Source organism: Suncus etruscus, chromosome 14 (genome assembly GCF_024139225.1).
Source record: "Suncus etruscus isolate mSunEtr1 chromosome 14, mSunEtr1.pri.cur, whole genome shotgun sequence".
Classification (NCBI taxonomy): Eukaryota; Metazoa; Chordata; class Mammalia; order Eulipotyphla; family Soricidae; genus Suncus; species Suncus etruscus.
In genome coordinates, this window is record NC_064861.1 from 69,219,124 (window position 1) to 69,244,392 (window position 25,269).

Below are 25,269 nucleotides of genomic sequence, written 5' to 3' on the forward strand. Positions count from 1 at the left end.
CAGATACCATCTTCAGATGATCAGATTGTCTTTTCATTTTTGAGGTAGGTTTGTTTGCTCAGTGAAAACTTCTTAGTTTGATGTAGTACCATTTGTTTATTTTCACTTTTTTGTTTCTTTTGCCCCGGTGCTAAATCTCTAAGTACATCTCTGAAGCTCAGATCCTGTACTGTTCTACTCGTGTTTTCTTCTGTGTATTTCATGGTTCTGCATATAATATCAAAGCCTGTTATTTATTTTGAGTTAGTTTTTGATAATGTGTTAAATAGTTGTCTTGTTTACTTTTTGTTTTGTTTTGTTTGGTTTTGGTTTTTGGTTTTTGGGCCACACCCGGTGATGCTCAGGGGTTACTTCTGGCTACGTGCTCATAAATTGCTCCTGACTTGAGGGACCATATGGGATGTCGGGGGATCGAACCGTGGTTTGTGCTGGGGTAGCCGCATGCAAGGCAAACACCCTACTGCTGCGCCTCAGTTCCGGACCCTAGCTTACATTTTTTTTTAAAAAAAGGTATTTTAATTTCCTCAGCACCATTTGCTAAAGAAATGTTTCTTTCTCTGTTGCATGATCTTTACTTTTTCTGTCATAGAAAGTTGTTCAAGGATGTGTTGTTTTATTTATGGGCTCTCTATTCTATTAAACTGTGTGCCTGTTTTCTCCCATATCATATTGCTTCAATTACTATTGTTTTTCAATTTGTGTCTAAAGAAAATATGACTTATTACCACCTATTGGTTATCATTTAACTGCAGCAGCATAGAAAATATTTTCCTAATGTCTGTAACCAAATTTATCACCTAAGTCCAGGTAAGGGAATCAGGGCCCTTGTAATAGTTTGCTGTGGCAGCCACACGGGCCTGTGTTACCATAGAAAATTTTGACCTCCATTTTCTTCATGATAACATGGGAAATTGTTTTATTTTAGATATCCAGTGCACTTTATATCAACTATTGGATTGACTTTTTTTTTTCCCTTTTTATTTAAACGTCGTGATGACGATTGTTCATGATTAGGTTTCAGTTATACAATGTACTCCACTTTTTACTCATGAACATTTTCTGCCATCTGTGTCTCGAGTTGCCCAAACAGCCCCCAACCTGTGCCTGGAGCAGGCATTTTACTCTTCTCTCTTGCCCTCTTTTCCTTTTTTTTTTTTTCTTTTTAGACACTGTGGTTTGCACTGAATGAAGGGGTACTGTACATATCACTTTATCTTTGTCCAATACCCATTTATTGTCCAGAATGACCAGTTCCAATTATCATTGTTATAGTAATTCCTTCTTACCTTAACTGCACTGTTCCACTATTTGTGGAGAGCTTCTTACCATGGACTGACCAGACCCAAATTTGTATAGATTTGGAGTAATGGTAAAGACAATAGTAATGGTTAACAGTATTTTCCTATTGGCCTCTTTGGAGCCAATTTATGATCACCAAAGACAAGTTTTAGTCTCAAAAAATACTAGACGAAAAAATCCTTTTCATTTGATTTTAATTTAGAGATATTGAATTGAGTTTAATTTAGTGGATAAATTATTCTTATGATCAATATGGGCCTAAATGAAATCACAGGAGCTCTTATTTGAAAATGAAGAGATATTTTACATAGGAATAAGAGAAAAGATAGGCAGCAAGTAGAGGGTAATGTGACTATGAAGGTAAATGAAGATGTGGTAAGACCAGAAGCCAAGGAATGGTGGCTGTCACCTGGAGACAGGAATAAATCTCTTGAGGTTGCAGAGGTTATGGCTCCCATGTGATCCTAATTTAATTTCTATTTTAGGCTTTTGGATTCTGGAAATTTGAGAATTCATTTCTGTCAGGCTTGTTCTTTTTTTATTGGGAGGAGGCACACCTGATGGTGCTCAGGGCTTACTCCTGGCTTTGTGTTCAGGGATTACTCCTCATAAATCTGGGGGCCATATGTGGTTCTAGAGATTAAACCAGTTCTGTCATCTGCAACCTGTTTTAATGTCACTCTGACCCCATTTCTGCAGTAGTAATTCTCTAAATGTGTGGCAATTTGTGGTGGAAACCACAGCAAGTTAATACATGATTTGTCATAAAACATAGATGAAGAAGAAAAAAAGACAAAAATAAATATCTACAAATATAAGAAATAAAAGACAAAATTATTAATTCATTCCCTGTCCTATGTATAAATGTGAATGAGAACAATTTTCTCAGTGTACTTAGAACTATGGGTTTTGAAAATCAGTTAAGAAATCATTTTTCTACATCAAAGTATCAAGCAGATGGAATTACATTTGAAACATTGGTTTGGTAGGGAATGATTTTATACTTTAAGCAGATTGGCAGTTGTATATATTTTTTAAAGACAAAAAGGGCTAGAGCGACGGCGCAGTGGTAGAGTGTTTGCTTTGCATATGGCTGACCCAGGACAGACCGCGTTTGGATACCCATATGGTCCCCCAAGCCAGGAGCAATGTCTGAGCATATAGCCAGGAGTAACCCCTGAGCGGGTGATCCAAAAAAAAAAAAGGACAATAAATCCAATTACATAATAAAACCAATGAGTTATTAACAACAATAAAACCCATTAATTAAAAAATAGTGTTAGGTTATTTTTAGATAAAATACAGACCTTTTGTTAAAGTATTTAGAAAGTGAGAGGAGACTAACCTTTTGTCTAGTAATTATTTACAATAGGGAAATCTTACACTTGAATATAGTTCAATAGCTTCTTGTCTGCATTTGTGTCTGGGTTAAAGAAGTTGAGACTTGCTGTAATTCCATTTATAGAGAAGGTTAGAATGGCTTCCTTTTTGCCAGGATCTTGTGCCTAACAACCATGAGGCAAGAACATTTTGTTATGCCTTTTGAAAGAAATGGCATTATGATTGCCTCTGCTAAGAGAATAAAGGGCACATTGCTGGGTCTTGAGAGTGTTCTTTGTTGGTTTTGTTTTCTTCCTTCCCATTGCATGTTTAGTTTTATATCTACATGAGTAAGATTAGGTCTTAATTCTTTGTAGAATATTGCTAAGGAAACTGAGAACTTTAAGAAATAATTGTCAGGATCAAAAAGAGTCGTTCTGGCCTCTTTGACTAGCTCTGACACTGTCTCTAGCTTTGGATAATTTTTCTGTTATTTAAGAAAAATATGTAAGTACATAATTTGTTCACAGGACTGTTTTTATGTATAATTTCATTGGATTTGTGTCCTCGTCTGTAAACTAAAACATGATCTTTCATAATAATCTTGCATTAAAAGAAATGTTTGATTAAAAATAGAAATCATTTTGCTGACATTGATTCCTAATGTAGGAGCCCTTTATAATAACCTTTCTTTTGGCTGATCATAAAGCATATACATAATTACTTTCAGAGAAAACAAATTCTCCATTTTTAAGCCAGTAAATTTTGTGGGGAGCCAGTTATAATTCCTTATAAAATGAATGTATCATGAGTATAGAGATAAGACCTATTTATTTGCTTGACAAATATTAATTGAGCACCTGAAATCTTCCAGAAAGCCTTCAAGATAATGGGGTATGGACCAAATAAAGAATAAATAAGAGAAGATCATTTTATAATTTGTTATGGCAGTCACAGAAAATGAATATATGCCTGATATAAATTAAGGGGAAATGAAGTGAGAAGTCAATAACAAGAGAAAAGGTTACCCCCCAAAAAGGGAAAAAAAAGATCATTGATAATAACATGATGACCTTAATTCCTTTAAGAAGATCTTAACAGAGGATAAATTTTTCTTTTTAATGTAAATTTAAGGCAATTATTTGTCATTAATGTAGAAAAATCATTAATAACTCTAGAATTGAATAATAAATGGCTTTCATACAACTATAATTGTTTTATAAGTGAATATCAATAACTTTTATTAGTTAATTATACCATTTTGGTAGTTCTAAGAAGGAATAAAACCATGAAATTAATAAATATTAATGTAAGTCACTTATCTATTTAAATTCTATATACCCATTATTTCCTTGGCTCAGCATAATGCTGAATAAAGTTGCTTATATCATCTGAAGGTTTGGGGGTGGGCAAGATATTCAACTTCCGTTTTAGGATCTTTATTTGTAGAAATAAATGTTTTTCTATCTAGAGGGGTTGTAAGCATACAGTGTCTCAATGTGGAAAAACAGTAGACCAATACTTATCAGAGTGGCTGGCTCTTCACAGCTACTCAGTGAAAATTAATTCCATTCTGTATACCATATCCACCTCCCCCCAAAAAGAGAGAGAGACAGAGACAGAGACAGAGAGTACTCTTCTTTTTTTTATTAATTTTTATTTTTAATTATGAGTACAAAGATGCAAAGAAAGAGGACAAGGTAAAGTTACAGTGGAAGGACAATCACCCTTAAACAGAATTCTCAGTAGTCCCATTGCTAAAATCTTAACTTTGAACTTTCCGCCAAAGAACATTAAGAAAAATAAAACAGAACCCATGTACAATTACTTTGTCCCTCAAGTCCCCAGATTGTAGTACATAATATTTCTTAGCAGCACACAAAGCAATCTAAAGACATAAAACTTATGTAACTCCTTAAACATTGAAGGCGAAATACTTTTTAACATTTCCATGCACATGCATATTAGTTTAAGTGAACCTCAAAAGTTTAAGTGGGTTGTTTTTCTTAAGGATTAGAGTCAAAGGAGCACAGTAAAAGAGGTGTTAGAGTGACAATTATTGTTTGCATAGGCCCACCAAAATATGAGGGACATGAAAAGGAAAAGCCTTGGCCTAAATACAAGGAGACCCTACCCCTGAAGTTTCTTGGCATAAGACCAACTCTAGGCTCTAGGCAAACTAGTTTGTCCAATCCAGGTCATTGTCTGTATTGCCAATACACTTTTATTTTTCACACAGTCTCTGTTGTTGGTATCATGTTTCTTTATTAAAGATCCTGGAATCTGCATATCCTATATTGCAGTAAGGATGGAGCAGAGCGGTGAGAACTATTAAGAAGATCTTAATAGGCAATGAAAATTTAAGAAAAATAATATTTATATTGTTTTGGAAACAAAGACTAAAATCAATATATAGGCAATAAACTCTACCTTCTCGCTTACATGGTCAAACCTTCGAACACATGATACTGACTATTTCTCAGACATTTCATGACAGCAATAAAAAGAATTAAAAGAATTGTCACATAAAAACAGAAAACTCATTTGGCAACGTTGAACTTTAATGTTCAATTTTTTTTCTTTAAAAATTTGGACTGGGGCTGAAGTGATAGCACTATGGTAGGGCATTTGCCTTGAACATGGCCTACCCAGGACAGACCTGGGTTTGATCCCCAGCATCCCATATGGTCCCCAGAGCCTGCCAGGAGTGATTTCTAAGCACAGAGCCAGGAGTAAACCCTGAGCACCACTGGGTGTGGCTCAAAAACTAAAATAAATAAATAAATAAATAAATAAATAAATAAATAAATAAATAAATAAATAAATTTGAACTGAAGAATTTGTACAGCACGGAGGGCCCTTGAACTGCACACAGCTTCCCAGGGTTTGATCCCTGGCAGCCCATATGGTTCCCTGAACATTGCCAGGAATGATACCTGAGCATAGAATCAGGAGTAACCCTTGAGCATTATCAGTTATAAGCCAAAAAGCAAACATAAAATGAATTATTTAAGCATTTTTAACACATAGATTATAGTTCCAGAGAAAGTTCCAAACCTGTAAACTTTCTTCTTTTAAAAAATTCAGCCCAAAAAAAAAATTCAGCCAAAGTTATAGTAGCTGCCATGTATTAAAATTTTATTATGTCAGGGATATTGAATACATTATCATGCATAACCCTGTGGAAACAAAGATTTCACCTTCTAGTTGATGGAACAGTCTGGTGTCTAAGCCCACAGTGGCAAACACCCTCTGTAATTTAAAACTTTAGTAAAATGGCATTTCTGTGTCCACACTTAACTGGGTTTAGGAAGCACAGATAAACTAAAAATTATTGTTATGGAGTAGATGTGCAAGAGGGAGGCATAGTAGTCCCCTTCAAGGCTCCTAGAAAAAAACTAGGAACTCAATCAAGTACTGCAAGATGACGAATCACTGCTTAAATTATCTTTGGGAACTGAGAAGATAGTGCAAGGCCATGCATAGGAAAGACTCTAACTTCAGCCCCGATTTTGCACAGGGATGATATGGTGCTCTCCACCCTTTTGACTGCATATCACTGCGAGTGACCCTGAACCCCCTCTGCATTGCTTGGGATCCATCCTGACCTCCCCATCCCCGAAACAGACTTTGGATGTTTAGGTTGTAATAAACTCTATTTATCATCCGAATTTGCTTAATCTGGACTCATCATCCAGCATTTTATTTTATTGTGAAGTTAAGAGTGAACTTCACAAGCACACTGAATTAGGACCTTTCAGAAACTGTAAGTATGACCAATGCTTAAAAATATTTTGGGGGGGAGCCAGAACGGTAACACAAGCAGTAAGGCATCTGTCTTACCTGTGCTAGCCTAGGACAGACCATGGTTCCATCCCCCAGCGTCCCATATGGTCCCCCAAGCCAGGAGTGATTTCTGAGCGCATAGCCAGGAGTAACCCTGAGCGTCACAGGGTGTGGCCCAAAAACCAAAAAAAAATTTTTTGGGGGGGTCATACATGACTAATCCTTTAAAAATCTTTGGGTATCATATACAGCAGTGGCAGTGCTCAGGGGTTACTCCTGGCTCTGCATCCGAGAATAACACCTGGTGGTGCTTAGAAGACCATATGGGATTCCAGAGATGAAACCCAGGTCAGCTATGCACAAGGGAAGAGCTTTGTCTGTTGTACTATCTCTCTGGCCTATGCATATCTAATCTTGAAAAAAAAAATGGTGTAAAGCTTTTCAAAAGCTGCTGTATGCTTGCTCAGGTGAGAGTTCATCGCTTGAAGGTGCACGCAGGCAACTAAGGCCGAATTTTCACTCCAGTGAAGCGTTAATAAATCTACCACCAGAATCACATTTTTCAGCTCTTAGTTTAGAAATGAAAATCACGTCTGAGATTTTCATGAAACAAACTCTAGGATTGTCTGTGTTGTCTGTGTTTGCCAATTGACGAATAGACAATCCTGAGGACTGTCTCCTTTTTTTGGTGTTGAAACACAGTCAAATTGAAAACATTTGATACCAGCGACAAGTAACCCTTAACATAGAGTGCGCAAGAGGGGCCAGTCAACAGGGGACTCAGATTACTCTATGGTTTCGGTGTAGGAAACATTTACAGGAGAAAACAATTTGCCCTTTGCTTCGAGGAAAACTAGCCATATTCTTTGCGAGAGTGACACAGTTCATTAAGACAGACCCGTAAGTTAATACCACAATGGCTCCAAGCACTCGTCTGGCCCTTTAGCTTTTCATAAGCGGATCTCTACTTGGTAATAGTTGAACATTTTTCTATAAACCAATGCAGTAAATCAACAAATTTGCAGATAATGAAAAATCAATTCAACCTGTCATATGCTTCCACCTCTCTTCCGATAATTCTTTAGAAAGGAACAAAAGGACCAAGACATTCAATTCTTGAAGATATATCCAAGCAACTCTAAGAAAAAAATACCTATATGATTTGTGGTCAATTCAGAAAATGTACTTGTCTTGACATCAGTAGTCTAGATCCTATTGAAGTTTTTTTATTTATCGTTTTGATTTTTCTTATTTTGGGGGAAGAAACACACCCAGCAGTGGTATGGGCTTACTCATGGCTTTACACTCAGAGATCATACCTGGCAAATTCAGGGGACCATATGAGTGGGGTGCTGGAAATAAAACCTTGTTTAGACACATGTAAGACAAATATCGTATCCATTTCACTCTCTCTGACCCCACTGCAATTTTCTCTTCATATTTTCGCATACTATACGTTGTCTATGAAAACATTTCCGTAAGATTATCCTTTGCCTGTTGTCCCACCTTGACCTTCCAGGTGGGGGCGCTGTTGAGAGAGGAATAAATAGTGTGGGAGCCAGGTGTTCAGGGTCTTTTGGCAGAGTTTGCTGGGTGGCTCCAGGTGGTTTTTGGAGCTAGCAGCAGGCTGACAAAGGACTCTCTGCGCCTAACCTTTTACCCCTTACCCCTCCTGTCTGCTTGGATTATTTGCTGTGGATAAATATTACCAAGATCTCCACCCCACAAGGGGATAAGGCGATGGGAATCAATTTCTCATTCTGGGAGCTCTTTGATGATACACAAATAACAAATAAAGGAGTAAACGGGACCCCACACTATATTCTTTATATTTATAATGACATGATTTAGAAACCAAAGATTATTTTTTAAATGGTCTTCCAGTTGTAAATACTGTCAATTGCTTGTTTTTCTGTCTATTCCTTTGATTAGTTTGCATGATTTGGTGGGTTACTTTAGAAATGATGTTATTAAGGATGTAAAAGTTCACTTAATGAACTTCCTAATCTATTTTGTGATTTACATATAATTCTGATCGTTTAATTGAAAAATAACATACTTAGAAAAAGTAAAAATTAACACAAGCATATGCAACGTATTTCAATGGTATTAATAAAATATATACATAAAATTTATTTCAATCATATGTAGCATTTATTTAAATACATGTGCTCTCCTAGAGTTGATTTATATGAAAGAATTTCATTTTTTTGCCATTTATTTTTTCTTTTGTTTTGTAAGCAAAGTATCAGCAGTAAATTCTGGGAGAAGAAACATTTATTTTTTCCATAGAGCTAAAAAATACATCTCTCCTTTCATGAAGTAAGCCAGTTATTTGCCACAGAATTCTTAGGTGTATTTTCCAAAACCAATAAACTAGGGATTCACTTAATTAAAGAGGAATGAAAACAATGTAAATGAGATTTTTAAAGTTTTACACCACACTAGGTTTCTAGAATCCAACATCTACACTATTAACTTGAAAATTCTTGGCATTACAAAATTTAGTGTCTATTTTAACATTAGATGATACCAAAGGTAGAAAGCTAACTTTAAGAAACTAAAATGGGTATTCCATTAGTTGGGTATACACACACACACACACACACACACACTCACACACACATAAAATTTGTAAAGCCACATCTTGTGATTATTGGTTCATATGATAAATAATGTTATGTTTCTATGTTGGAGACTTAGAAAGGGAGATTAATTTCTAATGATGCCTGGTTTTACTGTTGCTAGTTCCAATGACTTTATTGTTTGGCTAAGCTAAATACCTTAATTTGCATATCTTATATATTTCACCTAACAGTATTTTAAGATCGGCTGTTATATAAAAGTCTGCTTGCTTTGCTAAATTCATAACTATGAGGAATCACATATTTATGATTAATGATGGAAAATATGCTTCTAAGATGTTTTTATTTGCATTTATAGATATAATATGCTACAGGATTTATGTGAGCACTGCTTGTAAATGTTCTGATAAGATGCTTGACTATAAAACATTTCTAAATGCCACATTCCACAGGCTAATGATCTATTCATCTAAAATCGTATCCTGACACCTGTGATGCATATTTTAGATCTTCGAGGGATATCTTTTATGTTCTCCTTTTTTTTAAAAAAAATTCATATATGGAAGATGAATGAATGTTTTGGTCAATAGGAATAATTTAGAGGATACAGCTCATGATGAACCCTGATCTATGAATTAGGACTTAACTGGAAGCTTGAGTACTAGAGGTTAATTTTCCAGAGTTCATGGCAAATTATTTTTACATTGCCAGTGAAAACATCAAAAATAAAAGGAGCATAATGAAAAAGTTTGGGTATTCCATAGAATTTGGAACATCTATGAGAAATTGAATGCTTTCCTATACAAGTAGGTAAAAAAATATGCAGAACAACTTTAATGCATAATAGGGCTGCTATCCTTCAAGAGGCTACTTGTAAATTCATTTTTGTTCACATAAATACTGTTCTATCTGATGAGCATGTGGCACTTGAACTCATCTTCTACCAATTCCCAGTGGGGTGGGGGAGGAAATTTTTTTATTCCTGTACTCTTGGACATCTATATCTATTTTATTATTTGGGGGAGGTGCTCCAAACCAAATTGTGGGGTACCGGGATCCACTTTTAGTGATACTTAGCTAACCCTTTCTTAACTTTCCAAGGCAATTTAGTTATTTCTCTTTTTTGGGTGGGGGGACACCAGGTGACACTCAGAGGTTACTTCTGGCTTTGTGCTCAGAAATCATTCCTGGCTTGGGGGACCTTATGGGATTACTGGGATCCAACCCACATCCATCCTGGGCCAACCACGTGCAAGGCAAATGCCCTCCCACTGTGCTATCGTTCCAGCCCCCAGTTTAGTTATTTCTAACTTTAAATATCTTTCTTTAAATGTGTGTATATATGTCTGTGTGTATCTCTGTGTGTGTGTGTGTGTGTGTGTGTGTGTGTGTGTGTGATGCTCAGGGGTTATTTCTGGCTTTGCATTCAAGAATTACTCTTGGAAGAGCTCAAGTAAACCATGGGAAGTTGGGGATCTGACCCTGGTTGGCCACATGCAGAGCTAAAGCTCTACCATCTATATTATCACTCTGGCCCCTTCTTAGAATAATTTTATATCAAGTTTTTAAAACTATTAAAGTAAAAAAACTATTAAAGTAACATGGGTTTATAACATTAACTCATTAAAAACTCATTTAATTACTACAGAAAATTTAAGGTTGAGATTAAGATGCTTGAAAAAGCTGCTTTTAAAGCAGTTTGTCACATTTTATTGTTTAAAAATTTGTCATGATCCTTTCTAAGCCAATCTGTCACTAAAATGTTGTGTGACAGGACCACTCTTTTCTGCCATTCTATGTATTGGTAGGGTTCAATGTTGTATTTGTTTTGATCCTTGATCTTCAAAAATTACGGTTTTAGTGTTGCTTAGCTTCTATTTGAAGTGTAATTTTCACTAATGACTGCAATAAAAACAAAAGCTTTGCTCCCCCCCAAAAAAAACCTCATTTAAATAAGTTTTTTGGTTTGTTGTGGTGGCCGAGGTATGGCGCTGGGGATGGAACTTGGGCAGGTTTCATGAGAGGCAAGTGCTCCATCCTTGGTACTATTTCTTTGGCCTCTAATTTGAAATGAGTTTTAAGAGATTCATATGTGCCAGAGGGATAGTATCACAGATAGGGTACTTGCCTCACATGTGACCAATCCCTAATTAAATCCCTAGTCCTGCATATGCTCACCTGAGGATCTTCAGGAGTGATCCCCCAGTTCAGAACTCAGAGTTAAGAGTAAGCCATGAGAGTATCCATATGTGACCCCCAAAATAAAGATACCAGTGGTGAACAGGAAAGATAGGTATTCTTCAGGCTCATGGCAATGGGGAAGAGAGACTGGAATGAACTCCATTAAAACGAGGTGGGAGGACACTGAAACCACGAGATCCCAACTTTAACAACCAAACTTAAAAAAGGGGCCTGTCATGATGGCAGGCTGGGACAGTGGGAGGTATGAAATGGGCTCGGGAACATTGGTTGAGAGAGGTTTACTTTGGTGATGGGATTGATGTTACTTTATTCCTACTAGACTAACCCATCCACCCCATCCCCATTCCATATTAATTTGTCAGTGTAGTGAGCTTCTTATTTATGTTTCTTTTGCTCTACAAAAAGACAGATACTGGTATCTTATAAACAAGGAAAATACATTTCTCACAGTTCCAGAGGCAGGAAGTCTAGTGATTGATGTTGGAACATTGTATGTCTAAAACTTAAACTATGAATAACTTTGTAAATTACAATACTATTAATTAAAAAAGGCAGTACAGTTTTACTTTATAAAGCAAAGATATATTAAAAATGCAATGTGAAATCCTCTCAAACAACAACAGCGATAACAACAAACCTAGACGGGAGGGATTTGAAGCACTGGGTAAGTGGGCAGAAAATGTTGGATGTACGGGGGCAAGTTAACACAGGAGGGGGACTGAGCACAGCAGGCCTGTGCTCAACTGTCTTTGCAGACTGATGCCTCTTCATGGGGCTTCACTTTCCTGAAGTGACTGAGCAATAAGGGTGCCAATTCCTTAGGTGTTTATTTTCAGAGATGTTTTCAGAGTCCTTGAGAAAATATTCACTGGGTTCTAAACCAACAAGAGACTGAAAGAAGATTTATATATATGTTTTGAAAAATAAATTTACAGATCGAAAGTGTTGTGAGTCAGTTTCTAAGAGAATGAAAGTCAGGGCCCCTGTAATGGGGCCTGTTAAAGTTTAAGGAAGTGAAGAAGGGTATGTTAAAAGTGTCTTGAGTGCTTCTGAATTTTCTGATGTTCATGTTTTTTTGTTTATAGTATACTAGTTGCATGGTTTTAGTTTGGAGGCCATATCCACTATGCTCAGTGCTTACTCCTAGCTATGTGCTCAGGAATAACTTCCAATGGGGTTTGGGAATGCAAGGCAGGTGTCTTACTTGCTATACCATCTTTGTGGCATATCAATTTTATATTTGTGTATAAAATCTGTAGCACATTAATGAATAAGTGTAAAAATATTTTATGTGAGAGAGATGGAGGGAGGCAGAGACAGAAAGAGACAGAGAGAGGTGAGAGACAGTGAGAGAGAAGAGAGAGAGAAGAGACAAGAGAGAAGAGAGAAGAGAAGAGAGAGAAAGAGAGAGAAAAGTAAAATGCCTGCCCCAGAAGCAGGCAGGAGGTTGAGAGGGAATAGGGCATCAGGGACAGTGAGAGAGAAACTGGGGTCATTGGTGGCAAAAAATATGCATTAGTGAAGGTGTTGTACATTTTGACTGTAACTCAATCATGAACAACTTTATCTGTAAAAAAAAAACAAAAACAAAAACCTGTATTATGAACAAATTTGTAACCAAATAAAAAATAAAAAATTAACAAACAAAAAATGTCATGCCCATGTTTAATCTTATTTTGCCTAGATTTTTTTGGTGTGTGTGTGTGTGTGTGTGTGTGTGTGTGTGTGTGTGTGTGTGTGTGTGTAGGTTAACCCTCCAAGCTGTGTTAAGCATTTACTCCTGAAACTGAGCTCAGAGTTAGTTAGTTAGAGCTCTTAGTAGTGCTGAGGGGAGTTATATAGATGGGATGCTGAGGATTAAACCCAGGTTGATCAGATGTAATTACAAGGTAAGCTATATTATCTTTCTAGTTCCTCTAATTAGATTCCTTTTATATTTGTTTGTTTGTTGGGGCCACACGGAGTGGCACTCAGGATTACTCCTGGCTCTGCACTCAGAAATCATTCCTGCCTCAGGCTACCTGATGGGATGCTGGGGATCGAACCCACATCCGTCCTGGGTCAGCCTCGTAGAAGGCAAAATACCTACTGCTATGCTACTACTTCAGCTCCCCTCTATTTAGATTCTTAAATCTAATAGACTTTTACTGTCTTCAATTATTGGTTGAGCCCAAATGTATGAGCATAACACTGGAATAGTAAAGGCCCTGATCTTCCTCCCTAAGCTTCTTCTCTCCACAGGTTGCTTAAATTCCATTGTTACTTAGAGGCAACTTCATTCCTGAAAGGGAGGATTTTTGGCCTGTATCCAGCAAAATCATTGCAGTTTGAGCCAGTGTACACGCTCAAAGCATTCATAAGTTCTTTGCCCATTTGATATGTTCCAATGCACAAATGCTTCTATTGCTTATTTACACTGTTTTGGCTTTTTATACCTGGGGAATCTTTCTTCAAAACTAGCATTACCTCTTCCAATATGGTGAACCCTAAACACATGATAGAGTCTTGGAAATGAGGCCAGTTCCAACTGAAAGATGCTGGTATTATACATTAGGCACCAATTTTCAGAAGCTTCCTAGGATAAAAGTGATGTAAACAGAACAATAATTTTTATAGATTCTTTTTGTTCCAATGACATTTTGGTTATGTTGGTTTAAATGCTTCAACGACCTTTACCAATACTATTTTCCACACTATGGCTCATTGGAAATGTAAAGTCATATATGTGGCTTGCCTTATTTTTTCACTTAGTGCAACTCTAAAGTCAGATTTCCCTCATCCCTATACATGGGGTAATTCAGTTTTCTCCTTCATTGGATATTCCTTAAGAAGACTATTGGCTTCCATTCCTTCCAGATGCTCTTGTTCAAACACCAGAAAAATAAAAAGGCCACAGTACTGGGTTCTATAGAATGAATTCATCACTTATAGTGATCATATTGTCTCATTTTGTTCCTCACACTAAAATATACTTTCTTCTGTATGGACCCCCACTCTTAGAGAGTTCATGATGAGATGCATAGTCAAGTTCTATAAATATCCATTTAGCATCCTAAATCCTCATCAGCTTACTGCAAACCAACTGTCGTCAATTTATTACATTACTCTCATTTCACTAGTGGGGAGAAGGAAGTTATACATAAATCATTGAAGCTACTCTGACTTTCTAGTATGAGAAAACCCACATTTTTCCTTCTTTCCATCCCTAATTCACCATTAGGTCTCAATGGAGGGATTGGAACATGTTGCCCCTTCTTTAAAGGGGTTGATGCTGAATTCAAATTTTAGTTGAGTCAAATATTTTCTACTCTATACAGAAGTCAGGAAATGATGATGAGAAATACAGTTTTTATTGAATGGCAAGTTTTTACCCCCCCCTTTTCAAAGAATCTTACTCAATGTTGTGATTTCCCTTTCTTACAAAAATGATGTTGAAAAGCAGAATCCTGTTTATGCTAACTGTCAATAAGCATCCTTGATAAATGAGTGAAAGAAATCATGCCATTCACTGCAAAGAATTTCAGCCCCACGCTGACTTCAAGCAAGTACAATTTAATGGAAACATCAATGACAAAATATTTTTATGGTCAATGTGCAGACCAATAAATTATAAAATTCTCCAAGGCTGTGTGAAGGCCTGGTTCAACTGAGTTTTTAAAAAGTGTTTTAGGTAAATGTGTTTTAAAAAGAGTTGCTGCTTGAGGCACACAGAGCAGTTTACTTTGTTCCCTGGTAAAAAGCTAAACGAGTAGCTTAGAGCATGCAAAAGATGATCTTGTCCCCAGGGCAGGGAAAGCTCTACTTTATCTTTCACATTGTCCATTCTGGGCACACAGGGGAATTAGACTTGCCACTAATGCAGAAGATGAGTAAGCCCTTCCATAAACACACTGAGACAGGGGATTTATGGAGGCCGATTTTACAGTGGACTTTAGGATTAGGCGCTAGTTCACAGGCACTGTCTGTTTTCCAAACCGAAGCTGCAGCTCGATGGTACCAGGTCCTCCAAGCTCTGCCCATAGTGTTGAACTGATTGGAATTTAATGAGATCCCATGATGAGAAGCAAAGCCCAGAGACATGTGCTGTGCCTGAGCTTTTTCACTTTCCAGTATATGACTTTTAGATTGAAAGGAAGGAAAGATGGAGGTAGTTTGATGAAGACACACGTTTTAGTTCTAACACAAGGAACCAAGATGTTCTTGCTCTGAAAGGTGAATATCACACCTGTTAACTAAAAAATAAATTAATAAAAAAGAGGAAAAAGAAAAAATGCGTCACAATAGCTCTAAACTTAAAATTTAAGGGTTACAGTTGAAATCAAGTTTTTTCAACTTGGCTTCATTAAAATTTAGGCTGATAATTCTTTTTTGGAGGAAGTACTGTTCTGTGCACTGTAGGATGTTGAACAGCATCCTCAGTCTCTCCCTACTGGAAACTAGAACCTACCCCACTAACCCTGACAGCTAAAAATGTTTCCAGACAGTGACAAGTATCCCCTGAAGAAGAGGGCAGAAATGTTCCAGTAAGGACCACTGCTTAGGAAATTATCATAGGGAGCTCACTTATATATGTGCATGTCATTATCAGAGTTTACTGGCATGTATGATTACAGAAAAAATAACATTTAAAAACTTTACAACATACATCAAAATAAAACTTTAGTGCCATAATTATTGAGAACTACTAAAGAGGAACAATAATGCTCTCACATTACATATTCATTCTCTAAGTGTTGCTTGAAGATTTACTTCAAATATCTTAATTTTAAAAGCATGGATTTAAAAGTAATTTTGGGCCACACCTAGCAGTGTTCAGGGATTACTCTATGCTCTGTGCTTAAGGATCACTCATGGCACTGTTTGAGGGACCATGTATGGTCACAGATATTACATCTTAACCCCTGTACTATATCTCTGGTATTTTAATTTTCTTATTTAAAAATTTTTTTTGGTGATTGCTCTTTGTTCTTTATTTTGATTTAGGCACTCTGATTTACAGTACATAATAACACAATTTCAATTACGTGGCTCAATCCTGTGTGCTAACTCTCAGGATCTAATACCATTTACCATTTGTTATTCCTTTATGATGTTTCTTTATGCCACACATATGAGAGAGATTATTCTGTATCTATTTCTCTCCTTCTGTTTGGCTTGACTTCCTATGGCACCCGCTAGTTCCAACTCCAAGCAGTGAATTGCATGATTTCATCTTTCTTTATAGTTGAGTTATTCCATTGTATTTAAAAAATCTCAGTTCCATCCTATTCAGTCATCTGTCCATTAAGGTACTTGAGGTATGACTAGTTCTTGACTATTATGAATAGTGTTACAGTCAAGGCTGGAGAGATAGCACAGTGGTAAGGCATTTGCCTTGTGTCTGACCAGGAACAGATCTGGGTTTGATTCCTGGCATCCCATATGGTCCCCTGAGACTGCCAGGAGTAACCCTTGAGAGCTGCTGAGTGTGTCCCCAACCCCAACCCCCCACAAAGTGAATAGTGCTGCAGTGAACTAAGGTGTGAAATTTGTTTTCAGAATAGTATATCAGAGCCTTTGGGGGTAGATGCCAAAAAGTGGATATGCTGGGTCAAGCTCAGTTTTAATTTTTTTTTAAAGTCTTTAATTTTATTCTTCAAAAACGTTCCATTTTTTTTTTATTTTGCTTTCTGACTCTGTGCTTGTGCCTTCAACACTTTCATAACGGTTTTCTTTTCCTCAATAAGGAAAGCACGCTTAATCCTGTCTCGGACTCACTTAGCGCACATGGAGCCACCATAGGCCGGGCTGACTTGTTTTTTCATTTTAGATAGTTATTTCAGAACTTTAGGTCTCACAGTGCAAACTCCTCGAAGTTGGCCAGAGCACACACTACATGCAGACTTAGGTGCCTTCCCAACCTTTTTGGTATAAAGGTAAAAAATCCTATTCCCAGGGGTTCAGGACAGCCTAGTTTTGTTGGAGGCTGTATTGTAGGAGAGCCTACGATGGTATGTCAAACGCTGGACCATTCTGAAGGCCTCTAATACACCATCCCGGAAGAGGCTAGTTTAAAAATTTTAAAGATGCCTTCATGCTCTTTAGCATAAAGGTGTAAACAGGATATTCTCACCAACAGTGGAAGAAGGTTTCTTTTTCTCCATTTCTCCCTGGTATGAGGTAATATCTTTTGTTATTTATATTTGTATTTTCCTGATAATAAGTGACAAAGATAACATCTTCATATACCTATTGGCCATCTTTTTTTTTTTTTTTTGGTTTTTGGGCCACACCCTGTGACGCTCAGGGGTTACTCCTGGCTATGCACTCAGAAGTTGCTCCTGGCTTCTTGGGGGGACCATATGGGACGCCGGGGGATCGAACCGCGGTCTGTCCTAGGCTAGCGCAGGCAAGGCAGGCACCTTACCTCCAGCGCCACCGCCCGGCCCCCTATTGGCCATCTTTATGTCTTCCTTGAGGAAGTTTTTATGTCTTCTTTGATGGGGTTGTTTTCTTTTTTTGCTGACAAGTTTTGCTAGTGTTTTATACATCTTGGTTATAAATGTCCTTTGTCATATGTTTATAAATATATATAGGTCTATATATTTATATATAAATATATATCTATTAATATAATATAAATATACATGTATAAGCATATATTTTATATAGTATATATGGTGTATAATATATTTTAACATAAAATATTATAATATATACTTGTATAAGTAAATATATGTAACTAAGTATATATAAGTACATACATACTTATATGTCTTTTGTCAGATGTGTAATGAGCAATATATTCTGCCAGTTCATAAAGTATCTTTTTATTCTAGTCATCATTTATTTTTGTAGTAAAGAAGCCTCTAACTTAATTTGATTTAATTCCATTTGCTTATTTTGTCTTCTCTTTGTTTAGCCAATAATATTAAGCCATTGATAATGCTTCTAGAGTTAATGAGATGGAGTTCTGCCTCTGTTTTCTTTGATGTAATTTGTGAATTCGATCTAAGATCTAGACCTTTAATCTATTTTTAGTTGACTTTTGTATTCAGGATGAGATGATGATCCAATTTCTCCTTTCTTTTATTTTTTAATGTAGTTATGCAGTTTTCTCCATTAGCATTTGTTGAAGAAACTTTTCTCGCTCCACTTCATAACCCTAGATTTTTATATCAAAGATTAGCTGTCCATAAAAGAAGGTCTGTCCCTGGGCACTTGATTCAATTCCATTGGCCTGAGTGACTGCCTTTATTTCAGTACCACATAGTTGTGATTACTAGCTTTATAGTATAATTTAAAGTTGGTGAAGAAAATCCTCCCATTTTCTTCCTCCCCCTAGCCCCAAGGATTGTTTTGGCTACTCAGGGTCCTTACTGCTTCATATAAATTTTAACAGCATTGATCTCTTTTGCTGGAAAATGTCATTTGAGTTTTTATAGGGGTTGCATTGAATCTATATAGTGCTTTGGGTAGGAAGGTCATGTTAACAGTGTTAATCACTTTCAAGCCATTATCAGGGGATGTTTCCATTTCCTCATATCTTGTACTATTCCTTTAATAGTGACTTATAGTTTTCTTTGTGTAAGTCTTTCACTTCCTTTGCTAAGCTGATTCCTAGGTACTTGATTTAAAATTCCTTATTTAAAAAATGTTGTCCAAATGAACTGGATAAACCAAGTGCTATTCCAAGGGTCTGGACTAAATGGCAAATCGAAGCAAATGCATCCCTGCCTCCAGGAAGCTTATGGAACATGGGATCATGGAATCAAAAAACTTACATGCAAACATTTATGAAGTTAGCAGTTGGGATGTGATCTCTGAAGACAAAGTTCATGGTAGGTAGGGAGAGGTTTTTTTTTTTTACAAGCAAGCAAGTTATATATGTATATATATTTATGTTAAAGAGTTTTATCAAGACATTTTCATAATGCAAGCTGGTTGTGGTATCTCGTGTGACTGAGCACCGAGGTGCGATATGTATATATATATATATATATATATTTATAATGTATATATGCAGTATATAATCATGAAATATCACTTTTCTTTTTTCCTTTTTTTATTTTGGTTTTTGGGCCACACCCAGTAACATTCAGAGGTTACTCCTGTCTATGCGCTCAGAAATTGCTCCTGGCTTGAGGGACCATATGGGACTCCGGGAATTGAAGCCAGGTCCATCCTGGGTCAGCCGCATGCAAGGCAAATGCCCTACCATTGTGCTTTCACTCTGGTCCCAGAAATGACACTTTTCAATAATGCTCATCATATAAATCATGATGGAATTTGTGAAATTCCAATACAATATTGAAATTGGTAGTTGGATCTTCATTATCCATGGATGTATACAACCTCTTGACTTCAAAGTGAAATAAAAATACCAGTTTAGAAAGGGCGAGGGAAAGATATAGAAAGACAGAGCACAGGGGTCGGCGAGGTGGCGTTAGACATAAGGTGTCTGCCTTGCAAGCGCTAGCCAAGGAAGGACCATGGTTTGATCCCCCGGTGTCCCATATGGTCCCCCCAAGCCAGGGGCGATTTCTGAGCGCTTAGCCAGGACTCACCCCCTGAGCATCAAATGGGTGTGACCCCCAAAAACAACAACAATAAAGACAGAGCACAGAACAGAGAGACAGAGATAGAGACAGGCTTGATGGAGGCTGAAGCAGGAGGGAAACAGGGAACATTGGTGGTGGGTGATGTGCACAGGTGAAGGGATCGGTGTTGGAACATTATATAACTGAAACTCAATCACCAACAACTTCAATAAAAATTCTAATCCATAGATTGAGAGAGGCAGAGATTCGTAGTAAATAATAAATGATGCAATTTGACAAATCAAAAAAGAAAACCAAAGACATTATAATAAAAAATAGCATAGGAATATATACCCATACATCTAAAATTTGAAACCATTTAGTTTGGCAAAACTATTATAAAGAAAAAGGCTAGGAATGGAGCATTTTCTGAGCATAATTTTCCTGGTCAGCAACAGATTAAAAGATCATTGAGCTGATGACTTCATTTAGGTATGAATTTGAGGGGTACAGTATGATTTATGAACTGTGTGTTATTTATGGACTTTATAAACAGATGTCTGTATCCCTTAGAAAAATAATATCAGTAAAAAATGAGACATTTTCCTGGTAGCTAGAAAGTGATTTGTAACTTTGGGCGAACACCCAATGCAGGTTAAGTTTGGCTGTTTGGTGTCGGATTCTGGTTTAACCAACCATAAGATGGGAATTCTATTGTCTCATAATAGACCTTTCGGAAATACTCAGACTTCTAGTTACCAGGACCGGGTGGGAACATCGATAAGGATCAAACCAGAGAACTTTTCATGGCCCCTTTCCTGGACACAGTAGCCACATCATATTGTCTAACTTGGTAAAGAAGACAAGTATTTTTATTTTTGGGCCACACCCAGAAGCATTCAAAGTGGCTCTGTGCTCAGAAATTGTTTCTGGCAGGCTTGGGGGCCTATGTGGGATGCTAAGGATCAAACTCAGGTTCATCCTGGTTGGTAGCATGCAAAGCATATGCCCTACCATTGTGCTATTGCTCCAGCCCTAGTATTTTCAAGAATATTAGTACATCGGGCCGGAGAGATAGTATGGAGGTAGGGCATTTGCCTTGCATGTGGAAGGACTGTGGTTCTAATCCCAGCATTCCATATGGTCCCTGAGCCTGCCAGGAGCAATTTTTGAGCATAGAGCCAGGAGTTAACTCCTGAGCGCTGCCTGGTGTGACCCAAAAACGAAAAAAAAATAAAAAGGAAGAATATTAGTATGTACACACACACACACACACACACACACACACACACACACACACGCATGTGTATTTGCATTTCTGTCCAAGTGTATGCGCCCTTTACAGCAGAAGATCTAGCACTGTAATGCTAGTAACAGAAACAAATTGGCATGTGAGTGATGAGTGGTGTGTTCAGGTTAAGTGAAACCACATGGTGCATCACTATGGGGGAAGGCCCCGCTGGGAAAAACTGGAGGAAACTGCTGGGAAAGACTGAAAAAAAAAAAAAAAGCCAATATGAACATATGAACTTGTGTACAATGAAACCTTCCTTACGGTGGAGGTTAGAAGTCAAAAGAGAGACTGTTTTTTTTTTTTTTTATTTCATTTCATTTCATTTCATTTCGTTTTTGTTTAAAGTTTGCTCACTGTCTGTACTCTGGATTCCTTTTGAAATTTGTCATTTTCACCTAGGCATTCTAAGCTAGCATTATTGAGTTAATAGGTTAAGAAGCTATCATATTGTATTTTAAGGACTCAGAAGTGAGACACGTTATGCAGAGAACAATTGCATAAAAGCCCATTTAGAAACCAGAGTGCAGAAAGGAAGGAATCTCTCAGTGCAATACAGGCTTAAGAACAACTTATAACTTGTTCTCTTTCTTTTTTTTTTTTGAGCCTGAAATTGTTCAATGAGCTCAAACCCGGATGGGCACTTTGACCATCAATTATCACCATATATTTATAGATATGCGTTTCCCCTGCAATTTCAGACAGTTAAAAGGAAATGTATATAATCAGTGTCGTATTTGCCAGAATGAAAAAGTGCCATTGAGGCCCGCGTAATCAAAGGAAAATGGCTTCAAAGATAACTTTCGCAATGGTTGGAGTTAAAGTGTCGAGAGAGCTTTTCAAATACAAGATAAATGTATATATTTACTTTCAAATATAGCCAGATCAGGACTTAAAAAAAAACAACCACTGAGGCCCTTGTGTCTGAACGTAATTTTATTGATAGCACGTCACAAGATTATATTATTGGGATGACGGTTTATAGAAATGATGCATTTCTCTGGGGTCCGTCTGCTCGCTGCCTTGTGCATTTCAGAGCACTTCTAACACTTAGATGCTTCTTTCACTCACAGGGTTTCCTCTTTCACTTAATAAATAACAACTCCCAGTCACTTCCTCAGGAGCACCCCTGCTGACCCCCCCAAGACAAGGTCAGGTCCCCAAAGTGGACAATTTGAGCACATGCTTCAATTTTTCTTGTCTGTGTTTACACAGAAGATTTGTTTGACACGATTTGTCTGTCTGCCTCCTGAGATTGAGAACTCCAAATCTGCTTTGCTCACCATTATAAACATGTCTTGAATGGGGGAAGAGAAGGTAAGAGAGAAAGAGATTTGCGTGCATGTGTGGTTTGCATAGGCAACACCCACACCACATACCCACACATACAGACATCTGTTCCATCTGTGTCCAGCACATTCATCTCTTGCCAATACTGTAGCAATGTTAATTTTATTATCTGACAGAACTTCCTCTCTCAATAATTGCCCTGCAAGAATTAAATGCGAAATCAGCAAACTTCCAGAGCTTTCCGTTGATCTGCTATTATGCAAGATTATGCAGTTTCTGTTAAGTGGTTCCCAGAGGCTTAGGAACCAGGTTAACTTTGTCCCCCAATGTGGATTAATTTCTTTACTATTTCCCAGCCTCATTTAACCTCTGTAGTGTGAAACATGATTAGTTCACCTAATGTTTTTGTTGGATTTAAATATCATGAAAATTAACTCTCAGAAAAATGTGGATTCCTTTGATTTATTTTTGGAAGGACAGTAATAGAGGTCTTGTGCCCTAGTCTTCTGGAAGGGAGGCATCAAATATACTTTCAAATGTATTTTGATACCTGAATGGATGATTGTCTACTCTCTGGTTACATTTAGGAAATTTAACTCAGGTGCTAGAATGTTTCCTTGGTAAATCAAAGATGTTGTTTAAGAAATGCAAAGAATAATTAGGAATCTGACCAACTTGTGTTTGGTGGACCTGGCTAAGTAATCTGTATATTTAATTTGGTCCGTGTTCCTTAAAAATATGAAAATAGGGGGCCGGAGAGATAGTACAGCGGTAGGGTGTTTGCCTGGCATGGGGGCTGACCCGGGAGAGACCCAGTTTGATTCCTGGCATCCCATATACCCCCCCACCAGCCTGCCAGGGCTATTTGTGAGTGCAGAGGCAGGAGTGGCCCTGAGTGCTGCTGGATGTGGCTCCAAAACCAATCAATCAATCAAGTTAAAAAATATGAAAAGAGAAGAGTGGTCTAGTTAACTATCCAAACTGCAAAGTCAACAATTCTGAAAGCAGTATCCAAACCACAGCAACTAAGCTTCAAATGAGCCTGGGAGCTGGGAATATGTGGTGGGTGGGAACTGGGATATTGGTGGAGTGGAACACAACATGCCTAAAACTGAACTATGAATAACTTTGAAAACAATGGTGTCTTAATAAAAAAAATAGATAATTTTTGTATCGTAGTTCCCACTTGGCAGTGCTTAAGTATTACTCTTGGTTTCTCACTCAGGGATCACTCTGGAGGGGCTAGGGGATTTTATGGGATACCAGTGATTGAACCCATTTTGGCCACATGAAAGGCAAATGCCCTACCTGCTGTATTATTGCTCCAGTCCTCCCAAAATAAAAATTTAAATAAATGAGAATAGAACAGTAGGGAGCCCAGTCTGGGTCACTAGAGTAGGGGAAGATGATGGGGAGCAGTGAATGAGTGAATGTCCGTTTTTATATGCTATGATACTTTGAGATTGGGGAAGGTCCTCACTGCCTGAGTGAGAAGCATCATGAATCCTTTCTTGAATCTAAGTCCTTTTCTCCAGTTGGTTTTGCCTCCTGCTTATCTGGATCTTGCATGTCTCTCCACTACTATCCACCCATCCTTCCTTAAATGCAGCTTACACAGTGCCCCATTTTGTTTGTTGGTGTTTTGACTTTGGGGCCACACTCACCAGTACTACAGGCTTTACTCCTCACTCTGCACTCAGAGATCACTACTGGAAGGCTCAGAGGACATATGGGATGCCAAGGATCAACTCAGGTTGACCGCATACAAGGCAGTGTCTTCCTACTATGCTCTCTCTCCAGCTCACACAGTGACCAGGTTTAATTTAGGAGAAAGACTGTTTGGAATTCAGGGAAGACCAACAGTCTGAATTTTAAGTCTGTGCTATATGCAGATCTTGTGCTCAAAGTCAAATTGGTTTGGAAAATGTCGTTGTGGGGCTGGAGAGATAGTCCAGAGATTAAGGTGCTTTCATTGCATGTGACGGACACAGGTTTAAACAATCCCTTGAGCATTGTCAATGGTCATTTTTTAGCCCTTAACCGGAAGTAACCTTTGCATACTGCCAGGTGCGATCCCCAAGCCCTAAATAAATAAACATGAAGAAAAAAGAAAACATTATGATGCATTTTTCACTACCCACACGATAGCTTACAGTTTTATTTCCCTATAAGGAACTATATAGTCAGCTATAAATAATCGCTTCAGGGAGTAGTGGCTCAGTAAACCCTAGAATCACCCTTTCTGGGGTCCCTCCTTTGGCCTTTATCAAAGATATTATAAAACATTCTTATTTCTGCCTTTCTGATCTGGGGGAAATGGTGTCGTCATTTTTATTTATATCACCATCAGTGATGTTCTCTATTCTTATTTATTGCCCTTGACCAAAATGACATATGGCTTATATTTAACCATAAAATTTGAACCTGCTTATGAAGAGTTACATAATATGACATGTGATTTAATAGGATAGGGACTATTTTAGGCTGGTATCTATAATGTGTATAATGAGCTTTTGATTAGCTTATTTTTTTTAATGATTGACAGAAATCTGAGAAAGTGTGAAGAGTTCCCATCTCGTATATTATTCATCAAAATTCTGTTTTCAGTTGCCTTATGTGGAGGAGAATGAATCAGGAGGTTATCAATCTAGTGTCACAGAGACCTGGACACAGCAAAACAGAGTCTGTGTACCATCAGCATCACTTGGCAACTTTTTTAAAAAATGTGAGGGTCCAAGAAAGATTACACCTGAGAATTAGGGGTGAAGACTCAGTAATCTGTTTCAACAACTGTTTTGATTCTATAGAGTCATGCTGAATTTTGAAAATAACTGGGAGAGACCATTAAAGTGATTCCATGCTACGGGCATTACGTTTTCTCACCCTTGGTAGCATCCTTCCTTCTAGCCTTTCTCACTTCTCTGTCTCTCTGTCTCTTTCTTTCTGTCTCTCCCCTCTCTCCTTCTGTTCTCTCTAT

The 25,269-nt window shown here is 37.5% G+C and overlaps 2 pseudogenes; both read right to left on the minus strand.

Moving 5' to 3' along the window:
* Nucleotides 1–772: 772 nt before the first annotated feature.
* LOC126029323 (uncharacterized) lies at nt 773–887 on the minus strand (annotated as a pseudogene).
* A 15,962-nt stretch (nt 888–16,849) lies between these two features.
* Nucleotides 16,850–17,230, minus strand: LOC126027466 (60S ribosomal protein L34-like; annotated as a pseudogene).
* Between the last annotated feature and the right edge of the window lie 8,039 nt (nt 17,231–25,269).